Genomic DNA, 16249 nt, shown 5'->3' on the forward strand with positions numbered 1-16249 from the left:
TGTGTGTGTGTGTGTGTGTGTGTGTGTGTGTGTGTGTGTGTGTGTGTGTATGGAGGTATGTACATGCATGTGGACAACTCTGGGTGCTATTTTCAAGAATTCTATACTCTCTTTCTCTTTTGTTTGTTTATTTGTTCTTGTTGTTTTTTTCAAAACAGGGTTTCTCTGTGTAGCCTTTACTATCCTGGACTCAATTTGTAGAACAGGCTAGGCTTGAACCCAAAGTGATCTACCTATCTCTCCCTCCCCGAGTGCTGGGATTACAGGAGTGGGACACTAGGCATGACTGCTATCTTCTCTCCCTTGAGACCAGGTTTCTCATTTGCATAGATCTCACCAATTAAATTAAAATGTCTGGCTAGCTGGCCAGTTGAGCCTCAGGAATCCTCTTGACTCCAGCTCTCTAGTACTGGGATTGCAAGCACATGCTGCCATGTTGTTGTGTGACAGAATTTTATTGAGATGAATACAGGAACACACACACACACACACACATGCACGTTAGCACTTGTATACACACATACACATCTAGTCATCCAGAAAGTGAATGAGAGACCAGAGAATTATAATTAGGTTTCTTGAGTTACTGAGCTAAAAAGCTCAAAACAAATCAGGCCAGTTGACCTTGTTGCTTCTCGGCAGATTCAGCCAACTGCAGGGAAGAGCTGAACTTGCTGCCCATTAGAGATATCATTGCCAGGAAACCAGCCCAGATGGCTCCCAACTCATTCCAACTCATAGCTTTGCTCCTGAAAATAGCACAGACTGAGCTCATTGTACCTCTAAGCCCAAAGCCAGGTGTTTTCCCTTGACAAGAAAGAGAACAAAGAATGCCAGAACTGTTCATGGTTTTGGCACCTTCCCACAGCAAATCGTTTCTGAAATGTAGCCTCCCCTTTTCTGTTTTAACCACTAGACGCTTGCCAGCCTGGAATCCCCCTGCATGGGTGCACTGGGAAGGACTGGGACCTAAAAGTCACCCACAATCCAGTGCTCAGGGCTCTCTGCTAACTACCAATGCCTTGGTGTCTGTGAGAGTCCCAGCTTTAGCTGTGAATGAAGATCTGCATGTGTTTTGCAATGGATTAGACTCCTGGTGGTCTTCTGGGGGGTGTCTCACGAATAGGGCATAACAGGAACTCATGATAAAGCAAAAATAAATGCATCAAAGCCCAATTTGGAACCAGGCACAGTGGTGCACATCTGTAATCCCAGCACGTGGGAGGCAGAGGCAGGTGAATCTCTGTGAATTTGAGGCCAGCCTGGTCTACAAAGTGAATCCAGGACAGCCAAGGTTATACAGTGAAATCCTTTCGTGAAAAACAAACCAAACCAAAGCCCAACACAGTGAGCCAATAGTTTTTAATGGGGTTACTTGCAAAGAGCAGAGATGTCTCAAAAGCAGCTGCTTCATTGAAAACCCCACTCCCAAACAGGTGATGGATGACTCATGAAGGCTGCAACCTTGGAGCTTTCTAAACAATTCCACAGTGGAGAATTCTTTATTTCTGTAATTCAGCTGTTCAGGATTTCCTCTCCCAGCAGCTGTTTACTCACTTTTATACTGTTGGGGGTGATAGTAGATGTGAAGAATCTTCCAAGTTTCTGTTCTCTTAGGCATGACATTTGTTTACCCATGTAGTGTCCTGAGCCTCTCTTTCCTGGAGGCAATGTTTCACTTTGGAGGTAACTGTGATACAGCACGTGCCTGACATTTTTTTACATGAGTTCTGGGCATCACACTCAGGTTCCCATTCTGGTAAGACAATGGAGCTCCACCCATCATTTCTTTCTTTTATCCTTGAGACAGAATTTCATGTAGCCCAGGCTGGCTTTTTTTTTTTTTTAAGTTTGATCTTTATTTTTTTTTCTTTTTAATTTCTTTCCTTTTTTATTAATCTTATAAATCTTGGAGATTTTATGTATATTATATATATGTATTTATATAATTGATAGATAGTTACGTTGATCTATATTCTGACATTTATTTTGGAAAACAAAATCATGAACAATGTTGTGACCTACTAAATGTTTGACAGATTATATATATATATATATATATCTCATAGGAACCATCCCAAGAATTAACAGAGAAGCATACATGAAATTAAAGTTTTTGCATAGTGAAGGAACACAGCAGAGCAAACAGACAGCCTGGAGAATGGGAGAAAATCTTTATCAGCTGAATTTTACCCGTGGGGCTAACATCCAGAATTTACAAAGCACTGCAAATTTTAAGTAGAAAAGAAACTTAATTGCCAGGCTGGCTTTGGATTCACCATGTAGTTGAGACTAGCCTTGAATTCTTGATCTCCCTGGCCCCACCTTCCAAGTGCCGAGATTACAGGTTTGGATCACCACACATATACCCCCCAAACACTATTTTTTAAGGGAAATAGATACACCTTAGAATTTTGACTCCTTTTCCTCTCAGTAGATAGTGCTTTAAAAATAGGAAACTCCAAATATTTAAAAAAGAAAAAAATAGGGGCCAAAGGGTAAAGGACGTTATGAAAACTTTTTTTTTTTTTTAACATTTTAAAAGCACAATTTCTTAGGGACATGGTGAGGTGGGACATACTTTATAAAGTAATAAATTTTCTGATGATTTTATAAGATCAAAAGAAAGGAGTGTAAAATGAAATCTCTGACAATATTAAGCTCTTTGTGAATAATTCAAACCTGGTTGACATGGGGCATAAGCTATAAAAAACTTTCACAGGTATGAGTTTGGTTATATTCACTGGTAGCTATAAATGTTGATGAGAGTTGTTGCTCTTAAACTACTTACAGATGTTATGAAGACCTTTCATGGCAAAGCTGTAGACATTAAGGTTCATTGCTAAATATGTTGATACCTTACATATAAAGATTTAATGGCATGTAAATGAAATATAATAGTGGCTGAGGTTCACTGGAGTAGGAGCCCAGAAGAAAAGTATTTTCTCCTCTGTAAATACTAAAAATTGAAAGAAAAATATGGGCATATTACCTAATGCCATCATCTTTCAGCCATCGGTTGAATCCAGGACTCTCACCATATCTAAATCTGAGCATTCTTAAGTAATTTTTTAAAAATGGTGTAGTATTTGCATATAATCTACTTATATTCTCTTGTGAACTTTAAGTCACCTCTAGGTTGACTATAAAAAATAATACATTGTACATAGTGTTTGTACTCTTGAGAGACTAATGACAACAAAAATAGCCTGTATGTATTCAGTTCAGGAACCATTTTTTTTTTTCTGAGACATTATCTCAAAACTCCAAATGTAGACCAGGCTGGCCTTGAATCCACAGAGATCTGCCTGCACTCTATTTTCCAAATGCTAGGATTAAAATTGTGTTGTCCCTTTACAGATCTTGAAAGAACAATTCTCAATTACATATGGAAAAACAAAAACCCAGAATTGCTAAAACAATCTTGTTCAATACCAGATCTTCTGGAGATATCTCCATCCCTGATCTCAAGCTGTGATATAGAACAACAGTAATAAAAACTGCATGATACTGGCAGAAAAAATTCTGGAGGATCAGTGGAATCAAAGAGAAGACCCAGAAATAAACCCACACATCTATTGATACTTGACAATGGAAAATAATACAGAGGAAACAATACAATGGAAAAAAAAGACAGCATCCTCAACAAATGGTGCTGGTTTAACTGGATGTCTACACGTAGGAAAATGCATATCATCCTGCACAAAATTAAAGTCCAAGTGGATCAAAGACCTCAACATAAAACCAGACACACTAAACCTGTTAGAAGAAAAAGTGGGAAAGAGCTTGGAACTCTTGGCCTAGGAGACAAGTTCTTGAACAGAACTGGCTCTAAGATCAACAATCAATAAATGGGATCTCATGAAACTGAAAAGCCTCTGTAAAGCAAAGGACACTGTCATCAGAAAAAAAATGACAGCCTACAGATTGGGAAAGGATCTTCATCAACCCTATATCTGACAGAGGGCTAATATCCAGAATATATAAAGAACTTATGTTAAACACCAATCAACCAAGTAATTCAATTAAAAATGGGGTAACAGAGTTAAAAAAGATAATTCTAAACAGAGTAATATCAAATGGCAAATAACAAATATCAAGTATTTCAAGAGAAACACTTAAAGAAATGTTCAGTGTCCTTAGTCATCACGGAGATGAAAATAAAAACAACACTTTGATTCCACCTTATACCCATTAGAATGGCTAAGATCAAAAACTTAAGTGACAAGACATGCTGGAGAAGATGTGGAGAAAGGGGAACCCTCCTCCATTGCTGGTGGGAATGGAACCTTGTACACCACTTTGGAAATCAATCTGGCGCTTTCTCAAAAAACTAGGAATAGTGCTACCTCAAGATCCAGCTATACCACTCCTAGGCATATATTCAAAATATGCGCAAGTATACAACAAGGACATTTGCTCAACCATGTTCCTAGCAGCTCTATTCATAAGAGCCAGAATCTAGAAACAACCTAGATGTCCCTCATCTGAGGAATGTATGCAGAAATTGTGGTACATTTACACAACGGAATACTACTCAGCAATTAAAAACAAGGAAATCGTGAAATTTGCAGGGAAATGGTGGGAACTAGAAAATATCTTTAGTGAGGTAACTCAGAAGCAGAAAGACACACATGGTATATACTCACTCAAAGGTGGATATTAGACATACAATATAGGATAAACATACTAAAATCTATGCTCCTAAAGAAGCTAAACAACCAGGAAGATGCTAGGGAAGATGCTCAATCCTCCTTCAGAAGGGCAAACATGATAGACATCGGAATCAGGAGAAGACAGGGAACAGGACAGGAGCCTACCACAGACAGCCTCTGAAAGATTTCACCGATTGAGGTATCAAAGCAGAGGCTGAGACTCATAGCCAAACTTTGGGCAGAATTCATGGAATTTTATGAAAGAAGGGGGGAGACAGAAAGACCTGGAGGGGACAAGAACTACGCAAGGAGACCAACAGAGCCAAAACCAAACCAAACCAAACCAAACCAAACCAAAACAAACCAAACCAAACCAAACCAAAACAAAACCTGGGCCTAGGGGACCTGCAGAGACATATCGAACCAAGGACCATGCCTGGAGAGGACCTAAAATTTCCCTACTCAGATGTAGCCCATAGACTCAGTCTCCAAGTGGGTTCCCTAGTAAGGAGTGCAGGGGTTGTCTCTGGAATGAACTTAGTGGTAGGGTCTCTGATCACCTCCCACTGGTGGGTGCAGCCTTACCAGGCCACAGAGGAAGTTGATGCAGACAGTACTTATGACACCAGATAGGCTACGGTCAGATAGAAGGTGAAGAGGTCCTCCCCTATTAGTGGACTAGGGGAGGGGAATAGGGGGAGAAGAGGAGGGAGGGTGGGATTGGGAGGAGATGAGGGAGGGGGCCACAGCCAGAATAGAAAGTGAATTAATTGTAGTAAATAATAATAATTAATAAAACTTTGAAAAAAAAGTATGTGGCTCCACACCTGGTCGTCAGACAACATCTTTTTCTTCAGGGACTTTTAAAAATCCTTGCTTGGCTACATGGATATGGAACCATTTGTATTTAGGGATGACTGTATGAATACTCATAATCTATCTTGTTAGTAGTTTAGAGAGTGTGTGAAACCAAACTTCAGTGGGGAACAAAAGTAATCCACCCTCAGAAGTTTCTTTCTCTAAGGGGACAGATAACAAAAGAGGCAGGGTGAGAAGGAGAGGGAGGGAGGGAGGGAGGGAGGAAGGTTCAGCAGCCACCTCAGCTGGGCTTGGTGGCACATTCCTTCAATCCCAGCCCTTAGGAGGAAGAGGCAGGGTGGCAAAAGCAGGACGGTCTCTGTGAGTTTGAGGCCATCCTGCTCTACAGAGTGAGTTCCAGGACAACCAGGGCTATACATACAGAGAAACCCTGCCTGGGTTTCTGTGTGAGTGTGTGCATGCACTCGCGCACGGGGGGTGGGGTGGGGCGGGGTTGGAGAAGAGAACAGTACTTCCAGCTTAAATTTGAGGACTTCAATTAGAGTCCTAGGACTGACTCCCAGAAGATGTCCCTTGGCTGCCACATGTGTACACACACCCATTAATGAAAGTAAAATAAAAAATATGAAAAAATTAAAAAGAAATAGAAAACAAAGAGTCAGAAGATACTTTGTTAAGAGATTTTTTGTTTGTTTGTTTCTGCTTGTGCTTGAAGGAAGGAAAATGGAAATATCAAGTTCTCAGTGATACCAGCTGAAGAGGTAAGGCATATATTGATGGGACTGGCATGGAATTTTAAAGACGGCACCAAATGAAAATGTGAAGACCTTTTAATGAGTTTCCAAAGGCCCCATCAATATCTTATCATGGGGCTTATGGAACCCTGCTCTGTTGGTGTACTTTTTAAAAACTTTTATTTACATTAAAAATATTTTTCTCGCTACTCCACCCTAATCCTTTCCAAAACCCCAACATCGGGTAGGAGAAATTGTTAGTTGGGATAGGAGCCTCATTTCTCTTAGCTTCCTGCTGGTTAGGATCATTAGGTACCTTGGAGTCAGTCCAATCCTCGTTTCAGGAGATCTCCAACTTCTTGTCTCACAACAGCAATCAGGAACAACAAGGCGGAAGCAGGAGCAGGATTGTTCTTTCTTGGAGCTTTGTTCTTTCTTTCATTCTCTGCGCTCTGGCATTCATTTTTTCTTTAGAGTCTTCAGATTTAAACTATCTGCAGCTGGCAAAGAGCTCCTCTTAGCGCCCACATAAGGCAAATACTCTGCTGCTTTGGACCATCTGAATCAGTCTCACATCCCACCCCTGGGACCAAAGCAAAAACATGTTTATATCCACAACACTATTCCTTCTTGAAGATCTGCAGGCAGGTAATAGTTGCTGAGAGAGAGAGAGAGAGACATGTTCTTCAATGGTGTGGCCATAGGTAATATGCCCATGGACCTGTATATTATCTCCCACCCACACTCATGAAAGCAATCCTAACAGAACACTTCATGTCACAAAAAATGCTTGAAAATAGAAGGGGTACTGTGCTGGCTAGTTTTATGTCAACCTGACACAAGCAAAAGTCGTCTGAGAGGAGGAGACTTCAATTAAGAAAATGCCTCCAGAAGATCAGGCTGTATGCAAGCCTGTAAAGGCATTTTCTTAATTAGTGAGTGATGTGGGGAGGGGATGCAGTCCACTGTGGGTGGTGTTATCCTTGGGCTGGTGGTCCTGGGTTCTATAAAAAAGCGGGGTCAGCAAGTCATGAAGAGCAAGACAGTAAGCAGCACCCCTTCATGGCTTCTGCCTGCAGATTCGTGTCCTCATTTCCTTTGGTGATTAACAGTACTGTGGAAGTGTAAGCCCATCCTTCCAACTTGCTTTATTCATTGTCTTTTTTTTTTTTTTTAATCACAGCAATAGTCTCCCAAACTAAGACAGGGGCTTAGTTAAGAGAAAGGGGATCAGTGGGAGTGGGCAAGACAGGGTAATGAAGGATGAATATTATCAAAATGCATTATATATAATGTGGAGATCATTTGATAGCATGGGATTGGACACTAAGTCTTTGACTGCCAAAAAATTAAATCACTGACAGCAGAGCATTAAAAAAAAAAAAAGAGCTCTTTTGAGCAATGGGCCTCTGTATAATCATAGGCTGTATGTTCACAAAGACAACTCCCAGGAATACAGGTGTTGTGATGGTAAGACTCCACAACATATATCAGAAAATAATAAAATAGGAGTTGAGATAGTCTATACTCTCACCACCTAGAAATAACTGCTGTTATCATTTTGATATATATATATATCTCAGAAACCTTTCCCTCTATACACACATATACATACATATTCACAAATTTCTAATGCTGTAGAAATGGTGGGTTGGAGTATATATAGCCCAGTGGTTGGACAATTTCCTAGTCTGTGTGAGGCCATGTGTTTCCTACTCAGCATTACAAAAATGGGAAGGGGGAGGACAACATATATACCCTCCTCTGTATCCTTTAAAAACCATGGTAGTAAATGCAGATCATTTCAATCCTATCATATAGCTGCTCTATTTTCTATTTAACCAAATGTTTGGGTGTTGGGTATTGAGGTTTTCATTACTGCAAATGATGCATACTGAGTAGCAAAATTGAGTGGGGATTGCAGGAGTCAATCAGTGTCATCACATGGTGCTTGGCAAATAGCAATCTCTGTTTCTAGAGATTTTTAACTTGAGACAAGGTCTTGTTATGTGGCCCTGGCTAGCCTCACACTCATGGCAATCTTTTTGCCTCAGCCTCCTGAATACAGAGACTACAGGTATTCATCATCATGCTTATGTGTGTTTCTTTTTCTTTCTTTCTTTCTTTTTTTTTTTTTTTGACAAATTTTACTGCACAAAATTTAACTACTTTGCTTCCCTGGAGCATTCCTTGAATATATATATATATATATATATATATTTCTTATTCTCTGCTGGTGGCGATGGACCCCTGGCCATAGCTAACAAGGCCTGAGCTATTCCTGCAATCCACTTGCTGGTAAAAAAAAAAATGCCTTTTTATTTATTTTCTATGAAATATTCTGTTTATATTTCTGCTAGTTCTACTGCATTCCTCATGCTTTAATTTATTTTTTGTCTTTCAAAACAGGGTTTCTCTGTGTAGCCTTAGCCATCCTAGAACTTGGTCTATGGTCTATAAACCAGGCTGGCCTCTAGCTCAATGTGCCTCTGCCTCCCAAGTGCTAAGAGTAAAGGCTTACAGCCACCAGGTATGCTTTCAAAATTTTAATTGATTTATATATTGAAACTATCAATCATGGGTCTGGAGAGATTGCTCAGAAGTTAACTTCTAGTTAACTAACTTTTATTTGCCTTATGCAACCGTCATCTCAGAGGTGTATTGCCTCCTGCTAACCTAGGCCTTGGAAGCTTCTAGCCTCCATATAATCCTATCTAGGTCTAGAATGTTTTCAGTCTCTGAGACTTACTGCTGAATAAGTTCACCCTTTCTAGTTCTTTCTGAACTCTTTTTGGCTTGTTCAACTCAGCTCTTCTGGCTCAAACTCCTCTTCTAGATGACTGATTTAATCTGGCTTCTCTCTCAGGCCTCTGACTGAATTGCTCTGCTTGGGCTCATAATAAGTTTGGCAATATGTTCTAATCTTCTGGCTCCTTCTCATTCTCTGCCTCATTCTGTCTTCACCTATGTCTAGCTTGTTTCATCTTTAACCTGTCTGTCTCTGTAAAACTCTCCCAGTAAAACTGCCTCTGAATTCCATGAACTAAACTGCCACAAACTCAACTCTATTGCCACTAATTGACTCAACCGTACACTGAACTACACTCAGAGGTCTGTATGCCTCTGTCTCCTGAGTGCTGGGATTAAAGGCATGTACCAACCCACCTGGACCTAAGCTTTCTTTACCTGAAACTTACTCTGGCCCAGGCTAGCCTTGACCTCAGAGATGCTTACCTCTTTCTCCTGGAATTAAAGGCATGTCTGTAGCCTAGACAGGTCACACAGAGCTAGAAGGTCTTTAGATATGATCTCTTGCCAGAGCAGCCATGTTCTGCGTTAAAATTCCTCTACATTTAACAGCACATTTTGGAGAGGGCTTAGTTTTAGCTCTAGCACCCACACTGTGGCTCACAATTGTCTGAAACTCAGGCTTGGGGTGATCTAACTTCCTCTTCTGGCCTCCATGGGTACCAAGCAAGCATGTGGTGCGCACACACACACACACACACACACACATATATACACATATACAAAACATTCATACTCAGAAAGTAAAATAAATAAAAAAGTTTTATTTATTTATTTATTAAAATAGTATTTATTTATTTATTAAAAGACTGATAGTCATTTTAATAAATAAATAATATTTATTTATTTATTAAATTTATTTATTTATCAGTCATTTTAATATGAATATGAGCTACTTTTAAAACTTAGTATTTTGTTTGATGTTTGATATTTACTTATGTAGATGTTATAAGCCTTGATCCATCTTTCCTTTAGGTTTTGTTTTGTTTTATTTACTTGAGAGACTGGTTTTCAATTTGAATCATATAGAGTAATAAAGACATTATTTTTACCAGAAGAGAAGAACATGGTAATATTGATTAGGAGCAAAGTATTGACCATTGCCATTTTCAAATAGCAAAGCAGAAACCTTATCAAAGATTCCCTTTGACACTAAGCATGCTTACTCCCAAACACTTCTCTCTTGTATGCACCTTTTGTACTCCTTGGGATGGTCCTTATTTCTGTCTGGTTTCCAAAGAAAATTACTACTCCAAATCAGTTTCTTTCAGATTAACCAACCCACATTATAGTAATAATTATAATTTTTTTGAACAAGATCCCAGGACTCACCAGATAACAGATACTAATTGGACAAAAAGTATATGTTTTTCCTTGTGTCCTTACAGTATAGCATAGTGCCATGTCATCAAAGTTTTTGAGACTGGAAAGTTTCTTTTAATAAAAATATATTATTTGTATTAAGATGTCATATATTATTATTTTAATATGAAATAATCTGAATTTTTTATTTATTTCTTTTTTAAGTGTCAAAAGTACTTTTCTTGACTGAAAGTTCATAGGCTTGTTCTTTCAGAACTGGAGATTGAAGCTAGGGTCTCCATCACTGAACTCTCTCCCCAGCCTTTAGAGTTGGTGACAGGGCCTCAGTAAATTGCTGTATTACTTTCTTTCTTTGTTGACACAACAAAATACTGGATTGAAAGCAGCTTAGGAAAGGAAAGGTTATATTTTGGCTCCCAGTTTGAGAGGAAGTCCACAATGAGAGGAAAGCCATGTCTGCAGGAGTGTAACTGCTGGTCACACAGCATTTACAGCAGGAAGTAGAGAATGATGACTGTCTGGGCTCAGCTACCATCCTCCTTTTCATTCAGCTCATGGGATGGCAGGGCCTACATGGAAAGTGGGTCTACCCACCTCACTTAACCTAATCTAGAAAAGCCCTCCCAAGCCCACCCAGAGATTTGTTTTCAAGGTGATTCTAGATCTTGTGATGTAGACAAGTATAAATTGTTACAGTTACCTTAATTCTGTAGTGCAGGCTGGTCCTCTGCCTCAGCCTCCAGAAAAGCTGGTATCACAGTCCTACCTCTGTCCTGGCATTTTCCTTCTGCTTTTTCTTCCCTCTTCCCTCTGGATGGCCTTGTCTAAAGTATGTATTTTTCACATGACTGCCCTAAGACTGCCATGACTGCCCACTGACCTGTTTTGCAAATTTTGAATGCCTGTCCAATCATTTCTGTTTTATCTGCTGAATGCATCAAATGTCTTTAATTGTGGAGCCCTGGCCACTCAGTGACCTTTTCAGGGTTGATTACAGACTTCTGCTGGGATCTTACATGTCTAACATATTTACATGAACTCTGATAGTACTGTCACCTGTCAAGGGACAGTTTAATACTGCTTTTCAGGTGAACCAGCCTATACTAAAAGGAGTTACTGTTTCTTACTTCCAAAGCTCTGCCAAGTATGATCATGCCATACTTGTTTGTTTTCGAGATAAGGTTTGTCTATGTAGCCTTGTCTTTCCTAAACTTGCTTTGTAAACCAGACTAGCCTTGAACTCACAGAGATCTGCCTGCCTATGCCTCCCCAAGTCCTGGTATCAGCCATGTACCACTGCGCCCGACTGATCATGCCATTTGTTAGATGTCTGAGGTGCAGAGAGACAGGAGGCAGGAGATGAGGCTGACTCCAGAAGAAGAGGCTGATTGTTTCAAACAGCAATGTTGGGGCAGACATTATTATGTGGGAAAAGGGATCTCTGAAAAGGGAAAGATAATACTTGGAGTTTATATACAGTTTTTGGAGAATGGGATGTTAAATGTTGCTGCAGGACTCTGCAGTTTCCATTTCCTGAAAGTGTCCAGACAAGGCTGCTTTATCTTTAGAAATTGCCTTGCCCTGACTATTGGGATGCGGGTGACAGTGGGTGATTGAGTTGGGCAATGGCACTGAGGCAGAAAGGGCTGGAGTTTCAACATAGGGCCAGGATAGTTCAAGAAGCCTTAGGGGAATGGAGAGTTCCTTGTTCAGAGTCTGACAGTTTGTTCAAGGTTTATCCTGATGCCATTAAAACAGACAAACACCTCCAGGTAATCCTTATCACCAGTCGATTTTTATTTTTTGGGGGGGAGCTCCAGACCACGCCATCCATGCTAGGCAAGGCTTCTATCAATGAAATACCTTACTAATCTACTATTGCCTTTTCCATCAAATGTACAAGGGGCAAACAATGTATGGGGCAGTTTTCTAAATAGGTAAATCCTCACAGAGGCAAAATTTCTCTTTGTCCCAGTTGCCTATTTGGGATGTGTGGATATCTATGTGCTTATGTGAGCATGTGTGCATGCATGTTATCTGTGTGGACATGCATGTGGAGGCCAGAGGTTATCCTCATATGTCATTTCCAAGGAGCTGTCTATCTCGGTTATTTAAGAGTCTTTCATTGGCCTGGGACTTGCTCATTTGGCTAGGTTGGTTGTCCAGTGGGCCCCAGAGATCTGCTTGTCTTTCCTGGCCCAGAGCTAAGATTATGATTGCATACCACCATTTTTGGTTCTTTTAAAATATGGAATCTGGGGAGCAAACCCAGAAGAAATGGCTCGGTAGTTAAGAGCACTTGCTGCTCTTGCAGAGAACCATTGTTTGTTTCCTAGAACAAACTCACAGCCATCTGTCACTCCAGTTCCAGGGGATTTGATGACCTCTTTAGGACTCCTTGGGTACTAGGCATGGATGGAGTCCATATACATATATGCAGGCAAAGCACTCATACATGCAAAATCTTTAAAAAGAGATTTCTGCTTTAAAAGCAAACACATAAACAAACTGAGGTCCTTGTGCTTGTATGGCAAATATTTTACTGACTAAGCCAGTTTCTCAGCCTATAGAGATTTAATAATAGCTCAAGGACAGCTTGTGGCCATTGCTGATTTTCTACCACAGTCTAGAGGCTATCAGGAAGATCTCTCTCTCTCTCTCTCTTTCTCTTCTTTCCTCTTCCCTCTCCCTCTCTCTATTTCTCCCTCTCCTTCTTTCCTCTCTCCCTGTTCTCTCTCTTTCCCTCTTACTCTCCCTCTCTCCTTTATATGTTCCCCTTTCCCTCTCTCCAATCTCGTTATGTGAAGATAACATTTCCCTTGCCTTGAGTATACCTTTTTCTTCAATGAACTTTTCCTCCTTCCTGTTACAGATTTATTTACTCAGCCAAATACTAGTTTTTAAACCCAAATGCACATGTAATCTATGTAGCTTTTTATAAAAATATCTATCTCTGAGCATCCAAACATCTTCTAAATATCTACTCTTATGTTGACTGTATATATCTATTCTAAGCTAGGTACAAAGGCAAATCATAGACCCTGCTCCAAGTAGTTCACAGCTATCGTTGTGTTCTATTGCTGTGAAGAGACACCATAAACATAGCAAATATATATAAAAAAAACATTTAATTGGGTCTGGCTTACAGTTTCAGAGGTTTAGTCCATTATCGTTGTGGCAGGAAGCATTGCAGCACACAGGTAGACATGGTATTGGAAAAGGAGGTTTTATTTTTCTTTTTGTTTTTGTTTTCAAGACAGGGTTTCTCTGTGTAGCCTTGGCTATCCTAGACTCACTTTGTAGACCAGGCTGGCCTTGAATTTACAGAGATCTGCCTACCTCTGCCTCCCAGAGTGCTGAGATTACAGGCATGAGCCACTGCACCCTGCAGGAAGTGAGAGTTCTGTCTAGATCTACAGGAAACAGGGATCATGAGTCACTGGGCCTGTCTTAACTTATGAAAACCAAAACCCACCCCTATTATCAAACTTCCTCCAACAAGGCCACACCTACTCAAACAAGACTACACCTCCTAATCCCTCTCAAGTAGTGTTACTCCCTAATAATCAAGCATTCAAATATATAAGCCTATGGGGCCTATTCCTATTCAAAGCATCACAATAGCCAAGGAGCAAAAACAGATTTTAAAAAGATGTACTTCAACAAGAAAATACAGGGTTTTTTGTGTATTATGTGATGTGTGTGAATGTGTATGCGTGTGTGTGTGTGTGGTACATATACTTGTTAGTGTTTGTGTTTTGTGTGGTGGTGTTGTGTGCACAACTGTATGTAGAAACCAGAGGTCAATATTAGGAGTCTTAAAAAAAACAAAACCCAAACGTGTTTGCTGCATGTGGTGGCACATGTCTTTGATCCCAGCACTTAGGGAAGAAGAAGCAGGCAGATCACTGTGAGTTTGAGGCCAGCCTGGTCTACAAAGTGAGTATAGGACAGCCAAGGGTACACAGAGAAACCCTGTCTTGGAAACAAACAAACAAAACTACATGTATTTATTTTATGTGTATATGTATGTGTGAGGAAATGTATGAGTGCCATGTATATGGTGTGTGTCTTGACAATGGAGGTCAGAAGTGGTGATTGGATCCCCTGGAACTGGAGTTACCAAGAGTTGTGAGCTACTATGTGTGCGTGGGAATTGAACCCATGTCCTCTGCAAGAGCAGCCAATGTGCTTAACTACTGGGCTATCTCTTCAGTTCCAATGTTGAGTGTCTTTTCTTTTCTTTTCTTTTTTTTTTTTTTTTTTTTTGAGACAGGGTATCTCTGTGTCTGTCTTGTACTTCAAACCCTGGCTGTCCTGTACTCACTTTGTAGACCAGGGTGGCCTTGAACTCACAGAGATTGCCTGCCTCTGCCTCCCTGAGTGCTAGGATTGAGGGCTTGTGCCACTGTGCAAAGTGAGTGTCTTCTTGATTGTTCCACACCTTTATTTTTGGAGACAAGGCTTGCCAATGAGCTTCAGGGATTTTGTGTTTCTGCATTTCCTCCCAAGTGCTGGGTTTATAGGCTCTGTAAATAAACAGTCCCTCTCAGTGAACATTCAACCCTAAAAATCAGTAAACTTTGCTGGGGGTGTAGCTTAACATTAGAGCACTTATCCAACCAGCAGGAGACCCTGGGTTGTATGCCTGGCACTCCAGGAAAAGAATAACGATAAAAATAAACTTCCATTGTTTATAAATACTGCCACCTTGAAAGTATCAATAACTCTATCATTCTGAGACACCCATTCATTTTCACCATTTAAAGCCTATCTTTTCCTCAGTCTGTCTTTCTCTTTCCTGTGGTGTTAGATCTAACCCAGGGCTTAGTACATGGTAAGTAAGTGTTCTACTGCTGGGCTGCACCCTGAGTCTTTGTTTCTTGTTTTTCTTTGAGACAATGTCTTACTAGGATATTCCAGGCTAGGCTAGAATAGAGAGAACTTGAAAAATAATGGCATAAGTACAAAGGTATTTGATCAACAAGTCCTACTATGCACTATTTGCATAGTGCCTGATGGCAGTGTGAAGCAGAGAGATATTGTTTTAAAGCAGTGTAACCTCTAGTTATAGTGGCCTTTAGTTCCCTGAGAGGCCATGCTCCTTCTGAGCTTAGAGCCATTTTTTTTCCTGCTGTTCCCATTTCCTGAAATACTTCCGCCTTCTTTGTCCAGCTTACCCTTTCTTGGTGGGGGAGAGGAGAAGAGGGACCTTCTGATCTACAAGATTGAGACAGTCCATTGATTTATCTCTCGCATAGCACTCTGTACATTTGAATTAATTGCAATTTTGTCTGGTTATTTAGTTTCATCTTCTTCCTCCTCCTTTTTGGTGCTAGGGATGGAACTCAGAGCTGAAGCACTTTTTTCCCCTAGATGAGACAGGCTTTCTTTGAATAACAGCTGTGGCTGTCCTGGAACTAGATCTGTAGACTACCAGGTTGGTTTCAAACTCACAGAGATCTGCCACTCTCTGTTTTCTGAGTGTTGTGCCATTACCACCGAGCTAAGCAAAGTATCTTTTTAGTATTTAATTAAATTAATTTACTTTACATCCCAATGGCAGTTTAGTTTCATCCCTTCCTCTTTTTTTACAGTCTTTTCCCCAAGTTCCCCTCTCCCCATACACTCCTCCTCTGTTTCACTTCAGAAAAGGGGAGACCTCCCATAGATATCAGCTAGCCATAACATATCAAGTTGCAGTTAGGCTAGGCACACCCTCTCCTATTGAGGCTAGATGAGGCAACCCAGTAGGAGAAAAAGGGCCCAAAGGCAGGCAAAAGAGTTAGAGTCAACCCATACTCTTACTGTTAGAAATCCCACATGAACACCAAGATGCACAACTATAACACATGTCTGTCCTGTGTAGGCTCCCTGATTGTCTCTGAGAGCCATTATGAGCCCTGCATA

Source organism: Psammomys obesus, unplaced genomic scaffold (genome assembly GCF_907164565.1).
Source record: "Psammomys obesus unplaced genomic scaffold, mPsaObe1.curated_primary_1811, whole genome shotgun sequence".
In the NCBI taxonomy this organism is placed as follows: Eukaryota; Metazoa; Chordata; class Mammalia; order Rodentia; family Muridae; genus Psammomys; species Psammomys obesus.